The 13,141-nt window shown below is 40.4% G+C and overlaps 1 protein-coding gene across 2 annotated transcripts in view; it reads right to left on the bottom strand.

Annotated features, from left to right (window-relative positions):
- Positions 1-1,436: 1,436 nt before the first annotated feature.
- The window catches only part of HRAS (HRas proto-oncogene, GTPase), a 154,832-nt gene continuing 143,127 nt past the window's right edge, over positions 1,437-13,141 (bottom strand). For both annotated transcript variants that reach the window (XM_089653596.1, XM_089653597.1), the window contains one exon: positions 1,437-11,221. The gene's annotated coding sequence lies outside the window, so the exon portion shown is untranslated. The remainder of the gene's footprint in view (positions 11,222-13,141) is intronic.

Below are 13,141 nucleotides of genomic sequence, written 5' to 3'. Positions count from 1 at the left end.
TTCAGGGTGATGTGCAGTGATAGTTTTCCACCACTAACAGCATTTTGCTTTTAAGCCAAAAAGTTCAGTTCTGGTCTCATCTGACCAGAGCACTTTCTTCCACGTTTGCGGTGTCTCCCACATGGCTTCTTGCAAACTGCAAATGGGATTTCTTATGGCTTTCTTTTAACAATGGCTTTCTTCTTGCCACTCTTCCATAAAGGCCAGATTTATGGAGTGCACAATTAATGGTTGTCCTGTGGACAGATTCTCCCACCTGAGCTGTGGATCTCTGCAGCTCTTCCAGAGTTACCATGGGCCTCTCGGCTGCTTCTCTGATGAATGCTTTCCTTGCCGGCCTGTTATTTTAGGTGGATGGCCATGTCTTAGTAGGTTTGAAGTTGTGCCATACTCTTTCCATTTTCGGATGATGGATTGGACAATGCTCTGTGAGATGTTCAAAGCTTGAGATTTTTTTTTTTATAACCTAACCCTGTTTTGAACTTCTCCACAACTTTATCCCTGACCTGTCTGGTGTGTTCCTTGGCCTTCATGATGCTCTTTGTTCACTAATGTTCTCTAACAAACCTCTGAGGGCTTCACAGAACAGCTGTATTTATACTGAGATTAAATGACACACAGGTGGACTCCATTTACTAATTAGGTGACTTCTGAAGGCAATTGGTTCTACTAGAGTTTAGGTAGAGTTATCAGAGTAAAGGGGGCTAAATACAAATGCATGCCACACTTTTTTTTTAAATTTGAAAACCATTTATCATTTTCCTTCCACGTCACAATTATGTGCCACTTTGTGTTGGTCTGTCACTTAAAATTCCAATAAACTAAATTTACATTTTTGTTGTAACATGTCAAAGTGTGGAAAATTTCAAGGGGTATAAATACATTTTCAAGGCACTGTATGCCTCTACCACTTTCCATATCCCTGTATATTGTGTTCACTAAGATGACCATCTAAAAGTTTTTTTTAAATTAGTGACACTGCCCATAAAGTGAACAATAGTTGTCATATGTAGATGTTTTATAGAGAGAAGCCGGAAACATTGTTACAGAAATTAGCTAAAATTGCAATTTTTTTTTTTAATGGTAACACAAAGCTTTAAGTGTAAGTTCATTTTTAATAGGCATTATGCAAAAAAATCACCAACGCAGTCCAACATCTCCAGCACAAGTGCAGCTGATAGAGCACACTATGCATGCATGGTGTTTGAGGAAGAGTGACCACTGGTGGCACACTGCTAATGTCTGGCTCGTCCTATCATTAAGGTGTTCTTAGCCGCTGCTGAGAATTATCAGGGAAATCTACCCCCATGTTTGAGAATCATGTAGCCTGGTGTAGTTTAGTTTCATGCTTTCAACCTCTAACATTATATTTTACACATTAGAATATTCATCTTTGTATGCCATATGTTAGATTATGAGCAATCAAAACACAACTATTGAATTATCAGAACTTTAATGTAAATTTGCAGCATAGTATGTACAATAAATAAAAACACAGGTTTAGCTATTTTTTCTTTTTATAGCAATTCAAAAAGAATTTGGAAGTCATGTATGATACAATTTACAGACCAGGTTTCAATGTCTTATGTTGGAACATAATAGATCAGGAATATGTGTCTGCCAGAACCAAGTGGTTTTTTGAGGGTTAATGTTAGATTCTTGTTCAGTAGACGACACTAAGCACACAATGGATTCTGAGCAGCTCCACACCAGCATCCCTAGTCTTGTGACATTTTACTTAGGCAAACATAGAAAAGCACCTGCTCTCATAATATATCAAAGTATTTCACAGATCTGGAATTACTGGATCTGGATGAGCTAAATGTTATATGTCCTAATAAAATAACTGAAGTTTGACACAAATATCTGTAATATACAAATCATTTTGTACAGAAACCCCCCTGTATTTTTCCCAGATAAACAGATAAAAAGGAACTTGTAGGATATGGTAGAAGGGTAGAAATATTAGAGTTGTTTTGCCAGTACAAGTTCCAAGGCAGGCAGCCCTATTCTTGCTTTACTACTTAGTAAGTCTTTGATCCAAAACAAGCATATGTATGTAAGGGATAAGAAGGATGGCCCTGAATCCTGCACCTTCAAAGGCTGCAATGGCCGCACCCATCCCTCTATTCTGACAAGTTTTTCAAATTAAAACATATGTAATCCCTAATAAGGGACTTCTCTTATTTGCTTCCTCCCTAATAAGGGACTTCTCTTATTTGCTTCCTTTTGTCTGACCAATAGAGCATTGAAAGCATGTTGTTACATCCTTTTTGCAAACAAATATCTGTTAGTAATGCCAGAAATTCAGGGCTGACCGGTATCTTGCACACTTTCCATGTTATCATAAAGTTGAACATCGGGGCAGGAATATATTGTCCAAATATACATTTGCAAGAAAGTATGTGCACCCCTTGGGATTAACTGGCTTTCTGCAGTAATTTGCACACACAATGTGCTTAAACTGATAACGCATAAACAACTCTAATTTCTAATTTCTTTATTGAACACACCCAGTAAATATTCACAGTGCTGAAGGAAACCCATAGATGAAGTGAACCCATAGATGAGCGGTCACTAAATGGCAGACTGTGGTCCGCGAACGGCCCCAGCAGCGCTGCCGCCAGACCGCCATGACAGATCCGCCGCTGAGCAGGGTGGTCATCACGGCAACGTGACATCACATGTGCACCCCACCCCTTTCACTGTCTCTCCAGCTCCAGGGTCGTCTTGTGCTGCACTGACAGGTCTGACTGGCACCTGCTGGGAGTTTGGGGCTGCCGCTCCCCCCCCTCTGGCCACACTGACAGGTCCGTTCCTTTCTCCACACAGAAAGCATCCATGCCGCCCTGTACTGCACTGGCAGGTCTGATTGACTTCTGCCTGCTGTGGAGGAGGGGCGAGCTGGACTGCGCTAAGTGTAGCTCAGGTGAGATCACATGCAGAGCACACACGGGTGGGACTTTAACCCCCACAATGAGGTGTTCCTGCACTAATGTCACTTCACTGTTGATTTACTATCCCAGTGGCTTCCATTCTAATGTCACCCTATAAAAACAGGGGCTCCTGGACTGGAGTTATCAGTCTCTCTATAGAGAGGTCCCTGGACTGAAGGTCGTGGTCTCTCAAAGTGGTGAGCCTCCATAGAAAGATTGCCTCCTCCCTTCTAGAGGCCCCTCCATAGAGAGATTGTCAGCTCCAAGCCAGGAATCCCTTCATAGGGAAATTGCAACTGCCAGTCCAGGGGCCCCTCAAAAGGGAGACTTCTACCTCCAGTCCAGGGGCCCCTAAATAGGGAGACTGCTACCTCCAGTCCAGGGCCCCCTCCATTGAGAGATTGAAACCTCTAGTCCAGGGGCCCCTCCATAAGACAGACTGCCACCTCCAGTCCAGGGGCCCCTCCATAGGGAGACTGCTACCTCCAGTCCAGGGGCCCCTCCATAGAAAGATCACAACCTCCAGCCCAGGGGCCCCTTCATAGAGAGACTGCAATGTCCAGTCCAGGGGCCGCTCCATAGAGAAAGTGCCACGTTAAACTCTAGCAACCAATAAGTGGTAATGATGAACAGCAACCAATCAGTGAGTGAAAAGATGTGCAGTAACCTCTGGCAAGCAGAAATGTGCTGGAACGCCTAGCAACTAGTGAGCCATAATGTGTGCTGTAACCTCTACCAACCGATTAGTGAGTGGTATTCATATGCTGTAACATCTGGCAAGAAATCGCAATCTCCACCTGACCTGCTGTAGTAAACTGATCTTGAGCCTGGCTGCTATTTAATGTATGTCTCAGAGCAGGTGGAGAGCAAAATTCTAATGTGGGGGGGGGGGGGGGGGGCAAAAAACAGCTATCCAGGGTCCAGTCAATAATAAAGACGGCCTTGTCAAGCTCCCGCTCCCTGCCTGTACAAAAGCATTCTTCAGCAAGGATCCCGGCACAGCTCCTGTCTGCCCTCAAGGTAGGGTATAGTCTTACAGGGGCACTCTGATGGGCACATTGAATGTTAAGGGGCACAACATAGATTGTGCCCATCAGAGTGCCCCTTAATATAAATGTGCTCATCAGAGTGCCCCTTAATATAAATGTGCTCATCAGAGTGCCCCTTAACATAAAATGTGCACATCAGCATGCAGCTTATATTATATTAAGAGTCACTCTGATGAGCACATTTTATGTTAAGGGGGCACAAAAGGGCACATACTGTGGCAAGGGGTACTCTGATGGGCACATGTGATTGAATGAGGCACTCTGATGAAGAATATTATATGAAGGGGTACTTGAGTGTAAGGGGGCATTCTAATGGGAATACCTAATGTAAGGTGGCAATATCACAAGGATACCTGATGTAAAGGGGTACTCTGATGGGGACAACTGATGTAAAGTTGTACTCTGATAGCGACACCTGATTTAAGGGGGCATACGATATTCGGACCTTGGCCAGAAGAAAATTTTAGTGACAGGACCTCCTTGACTTTTCATTCAATACTCCTGCCATAGATTAATTACTTCAACGAATGCTAACTGGAGTCCACAGTTTGCACACCAGGAGTCCAGTTAATGAAATGCGTTTGAAGGTGTGGTTTAGAGCAACTTTGATTGATAAAAGACACTCAAACATTTTCAGATTACTGTTCATAAGAAACATCAGCTGATGTTAACATGCCTTTCATAAAGGAGCTCTCTGAAGACATAGGATCAGGAGTGGCTGATCTGCATAAGGCTGGAAAAGGATACAAAGCAATCTAAAGTGTTTAGGCATTTAAGTTTTTGGTTGTAACATGACAAAATGTGGAAAATTTCAAGAGGTATGAATACTTTTTCAAGGCATTGTACCTTGTAGAGAAAGGCACACTGATAACTGGAGCCTGCCACTCTCACAGTGCACTATCATAAAAAAAATCTATTAAAAAAAATCGCTTAAAAACTATTACAAAATACATGTTTTAAATAAGAAAAAATTAATTTTTTGAAACATTTTATCCAGGGTATTGTTCACAGGGTATTTACCAAAACTGTACCAAATAAAAACATGTCCTTAAAAAAACAATGAAAATGATTAGAAAAATACTGCAAAACCTTTCTTAAGCTGAGTACCCACAGGTCAAAAATCATCTGAAAATGGTCGGTTTGGCAGGAACCGGACAACAATCTGCCCATGTGCACAGTTCCTCTACTGGCTTCTCTCGAAGGGGCACACATCAGAGCAGCGCTGGCAGCCAATGGCCGCTAAGTTGAAGGGAAAAAAAAAAAAAAAAAACTTTCTGCGTGTTAAGGAACACTGCTGGAGTTAAACACTGAACTAAAACCATTAAAACACAACCATTAAGGAAAAAAAAATGGCAATTAACTAAAAATAAAAAAATAAAAAAAAAAAAACACACTTGAATGTGTACTTCAATCCCAGACTATTTTTTTTTCCATTTTCCAAGTTTTCAAAAGAATAAATGATTGAGATCTTAATCAGCCAGTGATTTTTAATAAAATTCAGGGACTTCTTGTAAATTTTGGTAATGTAACTGAAACAGGAGTAGTAAAAGATTTTTTTCTTTTTTTTACAACCCCTTTTAAATAGAATAATTGAGCAAGATAGGCATATAGGAAGTGATACAGGGTCAATGTTTTTTAAATGTAGTTTTCAACAGGAAAGGAGACGGCACAGAAACTAAGAGACTTCAAAGCTTTTTAGTGTTGCAGCCCTGGGTTCAATTTCCGCAATATGGGGCATGTCCTCCTTGTGTTCCTTGAGAGTGTTGGTCTATTACCACTTTCCAAAAATAGTGTTTTACCTAAACGCTTTAAAAAATTGTGACTTTGGTAGTAATATTGGTGTGGCCCAATGAGACAAGAACACACATCCTACCACAACAACAATACAAGCTACCATACCTGCTGAAACCACCGAAGTCCCTGTTATTTCAGGAATTCCATTATTTATTTTACACTGAGCAAAAACCACTGACACAAAGTCCAAAATAGAGATTCTACACAAGTGCATCAAGCATCTGTAAACGCAAGCATTACAGAGAGACCGCATAAGATACTACCAAAAATACTGGACAACTGACTATGGTACCCAACCTACAAACCAGAGACCACATGTATGCACCTTGCCATTTAGTCACCGGTAACACCACTGCGACTTAAAATCACGCAATTTGTGTGTAATTTCAGTGCGATTTCTGAAGACTTTATTGCTACCTGTGAAGATTTTCAACAATTTTTTGCAATTTTGCAGTGCAATTTCCATTATATTCTATGTATATGAAATTGCAACAAAACTACAGAAAAACTAATGCAAGAACTACTTTAGAAATTGTGCTGCAGCAAATCGTAACCGTTAAGACACTGACATTCACTAGATGCAATTTCAATTCACAAATCACACCGGTATGACCGGGCACTTAATGTTCAGCCCTGGAGTCCCCTGCTGACAGCACAATATCCTACTCCTGTGCTACCCATCCCTTTCTCTATCAACTGCAGCACAAGCAATTTTAAGGGGTCTGTAGACAGCACAAATATGAAGCTACTCATTTGTAAAGCAGCTGTGACAGCAGTGATCTCATGTAATGTTTCTTCAGGCTATGTCCCCAAGCTGGAACTCTTGCTATACCATGCTCACAGTTTCTGATCACCTTTGACAGCATAACCACAGTCTTTTTCCATATCCTGTTGCATGTCTGGACTCAGACAACTTACTGTACGATTTTCACTTTAAAGAGGTCACTGGGCTAGATAATCTTGTGGTTGGTTTCAAAAGACATGATTACCACAAGCATGATATGTATAATTAACCAGACTACTGAAAGATCCTCTTTTTTACCTAACGAACATCCACGTTCCCTATTAAGAATCAAAAGTCAGTGGAGGGCAAAATTACACAAAGCTTTCAAACTACTGAATCTTTAGCAATCGCAGTCCTGATCTTCCCCCTCCAACATGCACTACTGAGAATAATAGAACCTTCTACAGTGTCCCACAACAGCCCAACAATTATCCAATCAACTCTCTATCCCCAGCCTATCGTCTTGCCAAACCATTATGCTTCATTATGTGTTTCATAAATCCTGTCCTCTCACCTGCACAGCAATGATGGGAAGTGATCTTAACGGATAACCATCTTTTTGCAGCTTTCAAAAGCTTAACCAATGACTACCCTAAACAAAGTACAATGTCATATTATTCAGGGTTTAAAGTGGTTGTAAAGCCTCCAGAGTTTATTTTTAACCTTCATGCATTCTATGCATGAAGGTAAAAAACTGTGTGCAGCAGCCCCCCTGCCCTCCCAAATACTTACCTTAGCCCCATTATGATCCAGCAATGCGCACAAGAGCTTCAGCTCTCTGGGGGCTCTCCCTACTCATTGGCTGAAACAACAACAGGAGCCATTGGTTCCTGCTGCTTTCAATCAGAGCCAGTGAGCCAATGAGGGGGGGCTGAGCCGTGTGTGTGTGTAAATTAATACGGAGAGCAGTGGCTCAGGAGAGAGCCTGCTTGGGTGCCCCCATAGTAAGCAGCTTGATCTGGGGACACTCAGCAGGAGGGAGGGGCCAGGAGTTCATGCGGGGGACCTGAGAAGAGGCTTTGTGCAAAACCACTGCACAGAGCAGGTAAGTATGACATGTTTATTTTTTTATTTACTTATTTTTTTTAAAGCCTGCCTTTAATGTCACTTTTAACTACTGAGGGTCAAGCTACCAACAGACACTTTTTTGCCTTTATCATTTTGATAAGCTTTTATTTATTTTTTTCTTTAGTGGAAATTATGTGTTTCTAAACTTTTCACTATGGTGAAACAAATAGTTCTGCTTTTCAGAAAATACACATGATCTAATTGTCTGGAAGTAGTCAATGTTAGGGAACCAAGGTCTACGTCTGCCTACAGGGACAATCATGTTTGCTTCGAACATTTGCTGATCATGCTCATCGTGGTCATGTAGCCTACCATATAATTATATTAGGTTGCGTTGTGTTCTCTGTAGACAAAAGAGCTTCTAATAAAGTAAACAATTATTTTATATACAAAATGTGCATTCATTTAACACACACTTCTTGTATATCTGTAGACTGTGAATGAAGTAACATATCACAGATCAAAGTTAATGCTCTCAGGGTAGATTTAACCCGTTTTGATGCTTTATATTAAAATGCCCATTACAAGAGGTAGATAATTATAAATGAGGAAGCTTGTAAATCATCAATCCAATTTCCACTTCACCACTAGTGGCATGATTGTTGCAAATCTGGAAATCATTAAGTCTTGTTAATACTTAACTGCAAACATTAACCTAACCTTCACTTAATCTTATAGTGAGTATAAAACAAAACAGACTCCCTTGGCCACCAAGATCTGCTTTATATGTCAGATAAGTGTTTTGCTACTTCCATTGTTTCCTGCAGACTACAGAGGTTTGGCTTAGGCATTAAATGCCCAAGTACTGTCAACGTTGACCATAAATACGTATTGACAAATTTGTTTAATATCTAAAACACCCTATTTATTGAGCAGCTGAGCCCTTTCATGCCCAAGGACAATTGGAGGGAAAAGGTAAACAAATCTAACATAACGTAATCAGGAATTAGGACAAATAATTTAGAGAATTCCAGACAAGTGGCTAAGCACACAATCATTGTGTATCTAAACTCAAAACCAAAAATGTAATATATAGCAGCTTACAAATATTTCATTATAGTGGCTGCATTCATTTTTTTTTTCTTTTTTCTTTTCACCTGGTTATCCGGATTATCCACACCACTGTATTATAGAGGAGCAATGTAGCCACCCTTGAACTGCAGCATTGTCAGCCAATGGAGAAGGCGGTGTTAGATGGAGCCTAACTCCATCTAACCTTTTTTATGCAGTTACAGAAATCGAGTTGTTTTTCCTTTTGGGATAAAGGTTTTAACTAAATGAGAAAAACATGACTATTATAAGCAACCCTGTCAGTGTTACAATTTTGTCTTAGCCCTCTAACTTCCACTTCTGCTGGACAGCTTGGTCTGTTAAAGAAGTTGAACAGACTTACCTGGCAGGATCCCCAGATTACAATAAAAGGGAAAATGCCTAAAGAAAAACCAATGTAGCCAGGACATTTAAAGATTGGTAATCTGTGATATATTTATTTTTTGGTTTTTAAACATTTACATTTTAGGTTTAGATACACTTTACATTATTTTTATGTGGACTGTTTTACCTTCTGATGCATTTGTAACTCTATTCAATCAGTTTTGTGATCCAGGTACTTCCACAAGATACCACAGATATATCTAGGACTTCTCTGAAGACATAACTGCAGTTAAGCAGTACAGCTTGGTCCAGTACCCACCCCAGCCAAATAAGGTGCACTGATCATTTTTTGATCTCCCTTATGGAATGCAGTAAAGCCTCGATTTGCTCGACTTACTGCATTTTCTAGGACACATTAAGAAACTTCAGGAGGCTGCACTACACTACTGCATTTTATCTCCCAGTCTGCATACTAAAGTGCAGAGGATTACAGGAGGTGGATATCAAGACACACTAGTTTTAATGTGTAACTGAACTCAAAAAGTAAATAAAAGGTAACCTCTAGAAAGGTTAAACCACTTAAGCTCCTCCCTATAGCAGGTTTACTGCTACAGGGCGGATTCCCTGCATAAAATCATGTATATAAATGTGATCCGCGCTCCTGTTGTGTATGTGAGCAGGGGGCGCACGCACAAACCCGGCGTTGCTGTGATTTGGTGCAGCACCAATCAGTCAGCAGATTCAGGCCAGTGATGTTCCACTTATGGATCCACAGGCAATATTGGTGACTAGCTTTTTGACCTCTGCATGTTTTTTTGGACACAGCTTCCAGTGCTCAGTTCCTCTTTTAGAAAAAATATGTTTCATGCATTTTGTAATACATGCCTGGAATAAATTGTGTATCCTTCTTGAGTTCAGCTTTAATTTGAACTAATAATCATTCTTAATTTTACACAATGCAAATTGTGTCTCCTCCTCTCTTCAAAAGGTGATCATTTAGCAATAAGGGCTATAGGCAAAATATGTGTTAGTATAATACACTTTCTCTGCAAAGATGGGGGTAATCTCTATGAGCAGCTATATGGTCCCTGGCCAAAAAGTAAACTTCCCTTTGACAACTTTCCACCATAGGGGACACCGATAAACATCTTGCATATTATCACAGGTTACATTTGCACTTTGTATATAATTAACATCTCTGGATGATATATTCTAGCGTTAGGTTAACTCAGGGTTTCCAAACTAGGGTTCCTCCAGAGGCTGCTAGGGGTTCCTTGAGCAATGGGCAATGTCTGCCTCTCAGATAAGTTTCCACTGACACTATTGATCTTTTTTGCCATCTATAAGGGCGTACTTTTTCCCAATGACCACAAGTGTAAGAATCGTTCTTCCTGCTGACCATCATGAGTTAGTGTATAGTCATTTTTAGCAGGGGTTCCCTGAGACTGGAAAGTTATTTCAAGGGTTCCTCGGTGTTGAAAAAGTTGAGAAAGGCTGGGTTATGTATAACTTGTTTAGACGAGTTAAAGAAAAATGCACGCTTAAATTAAAGAAAAAAAAATTAAAGTGTATGTTTAAATTTCTTAACCACAATTTTTTTTTTATAACATTTGACCTACCTGCACTGTCTTTTACTAGACACAACCTGCCCAGCAGGCTTGTAAACAGGCAGAACATTGATCACATAACAATATGATAATGGGTCTGCTGAAATGTGACTGGCTGAATGTCAACACTGGAAGATGTCAAAAGATGTCAAACCAGTGTTCTAAACTATGCACCAACAAGGTGACAAGACAAGCTCAGCTCTGGAAAATCTCATTTTGCGTACATTTTTTCGATATCTAACACCTAAGCAAAGATTGAAATTTGTTATGCAAAGTGAAAAAAAAAAAATCTATGGGACATAAACATTTAGCTCATCTATGACATGCAAAGAGCACTAGAACCACTGAGCGGCCAACAACTGTCATGCCATTAACCCCTTCACTGGCATAATACTACCCATGGTGTACACTCGGATATCCAGAGGACAATATAATACTGGATATTTAGAATACAATTCGCAGGTTAATCATGTTCACATCTGTAGAGCCGTTTCTCCACAAAAGTTGTAGTGTCTTCTAGTCTCTTCTAATGCTTATCCACCTGGGTTTTTTAGCACATGGCTGGAGGAACAAAAGGAACACTCTCAGGTCAAACCTTGACCTGTCATCCTGAAAAGAAATATACATACAATATTAACAGTGTATTTTTTATGAAAAGCATACAAATTATTACACAAATGCTGGGTTCAGTAAACTGGGGTTTCATTTAGAACTTGCGTCCAAGGTAAAACCCAATAGAGTTATATTATTTTCTTGACACATCTAAAAGGTATAGGGACCACACCTCTGCTTACCTATGGATGATGTAGAATTCTCAAAACCACCCGTTAAAGTAAACAAACACAGCATATACTGTACATTGATACATCAACAACTGCATATTAAAATGGTTATAAAGTCTAAAGATAAAAAAAAAACAACTCTTTATGTGGAGCAACCCCTCCCCCCCCAAATACTTACCTCAGCCTGATCTTGATACGGCGCTGCCCACACGCTCTCGCTCTCTCTCTCCTCACTGGACCCTGTGAGAGCTGCGGGACACATTGGCTCTTGCTGCTGTCAATTATTAAGGTCAGTGATGGAGAAGCGTGGGAGGGGGGGGGGGTGTTGGGCAGGGTGGGATGCTTTGGGGGGCAGGGCCAGGCCACACTGTGTGTGTCAACAGACCACATGAGTGCCCCAACAGTAAGAAGGCAGGAGGAACCAGGAGCCCAGACAGGGGACACCAGAAGAGGAGGATTGGGGATGCTCCATGCAAAATTATTGCGCAGAGCAGCTAAGTATTAAAGCAACCTTTGCAATCACTTTAAATTAAATTGGTAGAACCCAAGATATAGGTCAGCAGATTCTAAATCCAAATCTCCACTTTTCTTTTGTTTAAAAAAGTCATGCTTGACCGTATGCCTTCCTAAGTCCTTCTATTGGTACTTTTAAGAACACATACAGAATATGTGATGAGAGCTGAGTATTAAGACCTGCTAGCACAAAAGGGCAAAGGCAACAAAACCCGCAAGAACTGATACAACTAGAAGTGCAGCACTAAAACATTAAGTATCGTCATCGTCAATGGTGGAGAAGGATCTGGGGGTTCTGGTAGATCACAAGCTTAATAATGGCATGCAATGCCAAGCTGCGGTTTCTAAAAAAACGAGAGAGAGAGCGAGAGCGAGAGAGAGAGAGATTTTACCCTTGTACAAATGATTAGTAACACCTCATCTGGAATATGCAGTTCAGTTTTGGGAACCAATTCACAAAAAGAACATTGGGGAACTGGAGAAAGTACAGAGAAGGGCAACCAAACTGATATGAGGCATGGAGGAGATCAGCTATGAGGAAAGCTTAGAGGAAATTAATTTATTCTCTCTTGAGAAGAGGAGATTAAGGGAGGATATGATCAACATGTATAATTACATCAGTGGTTCATATAGTGAACTCGGTGGAGAGCTATTCACCCTGAGGTCATCACAGAGGACAAGGGGGCACTCTTTACATCTGGAGGAAAAGAAATTTAATCTCCAAACATGGAAAGGTCTCTTCACAGTGAGAGCTGTGAAGATGTGGAATAGACTCCCTCAAGAGTTGGTTATGGCCAGCTCCGTGGATTGCTTCTAAAAAGGCCTGGATTCTTTCCTAGATACACAGAATAACACTGGATACTAACATTTATAGGTAAAGTTGATCCAGGGAATATCCGATTGCCTCTCAGGGATCAGGAAGGAATTGTTTTCCCTGCAGGAGCAAACTGGCCCATGCTTTGCTGGGTTTTTTTTTTTGCCTTCCTCTGGATCAACTGTGGGTATAGGATTATAACTTTTTTATTTTATTTTTTAGTTGAACTTGATGGACTTTGTCTTTTTTCAGTCAGACTAACTATGTCATACAGTGTTATGGTGAAAAATGTGAACACCTGATTACAATAAACCATGTGACAAAGTATTAATGTATTACACATATAACCATTCAGATGTCAGAGTATGAAAAAATGTCCATGGTACTAAAAATCACAGCAATACCAAAGTGACTAATAAA

Source organism: Staurois parvus, unplaced genomic scaffold (assembly GCF_062004578.1).
Source record: "Staurois parvus isolate SC_StPar_1 unplaced genomic scaffold, SC_StPar_1.0 ptg000715l, whole genome shotgun sequence".
In the NCBI taxonomy this organism is placed as follows: domain Eukaryota; kingdom Metazoa; phylum Chordata; class Amphibia; order Anura; family Ranidae; genus Staurois; species Staurois parvus.
The sequence above is the reverse complement of the archived record's forward strand: the minus strand, read 5'-3'. Positions and strand labels throughout refer to the sequence as shown.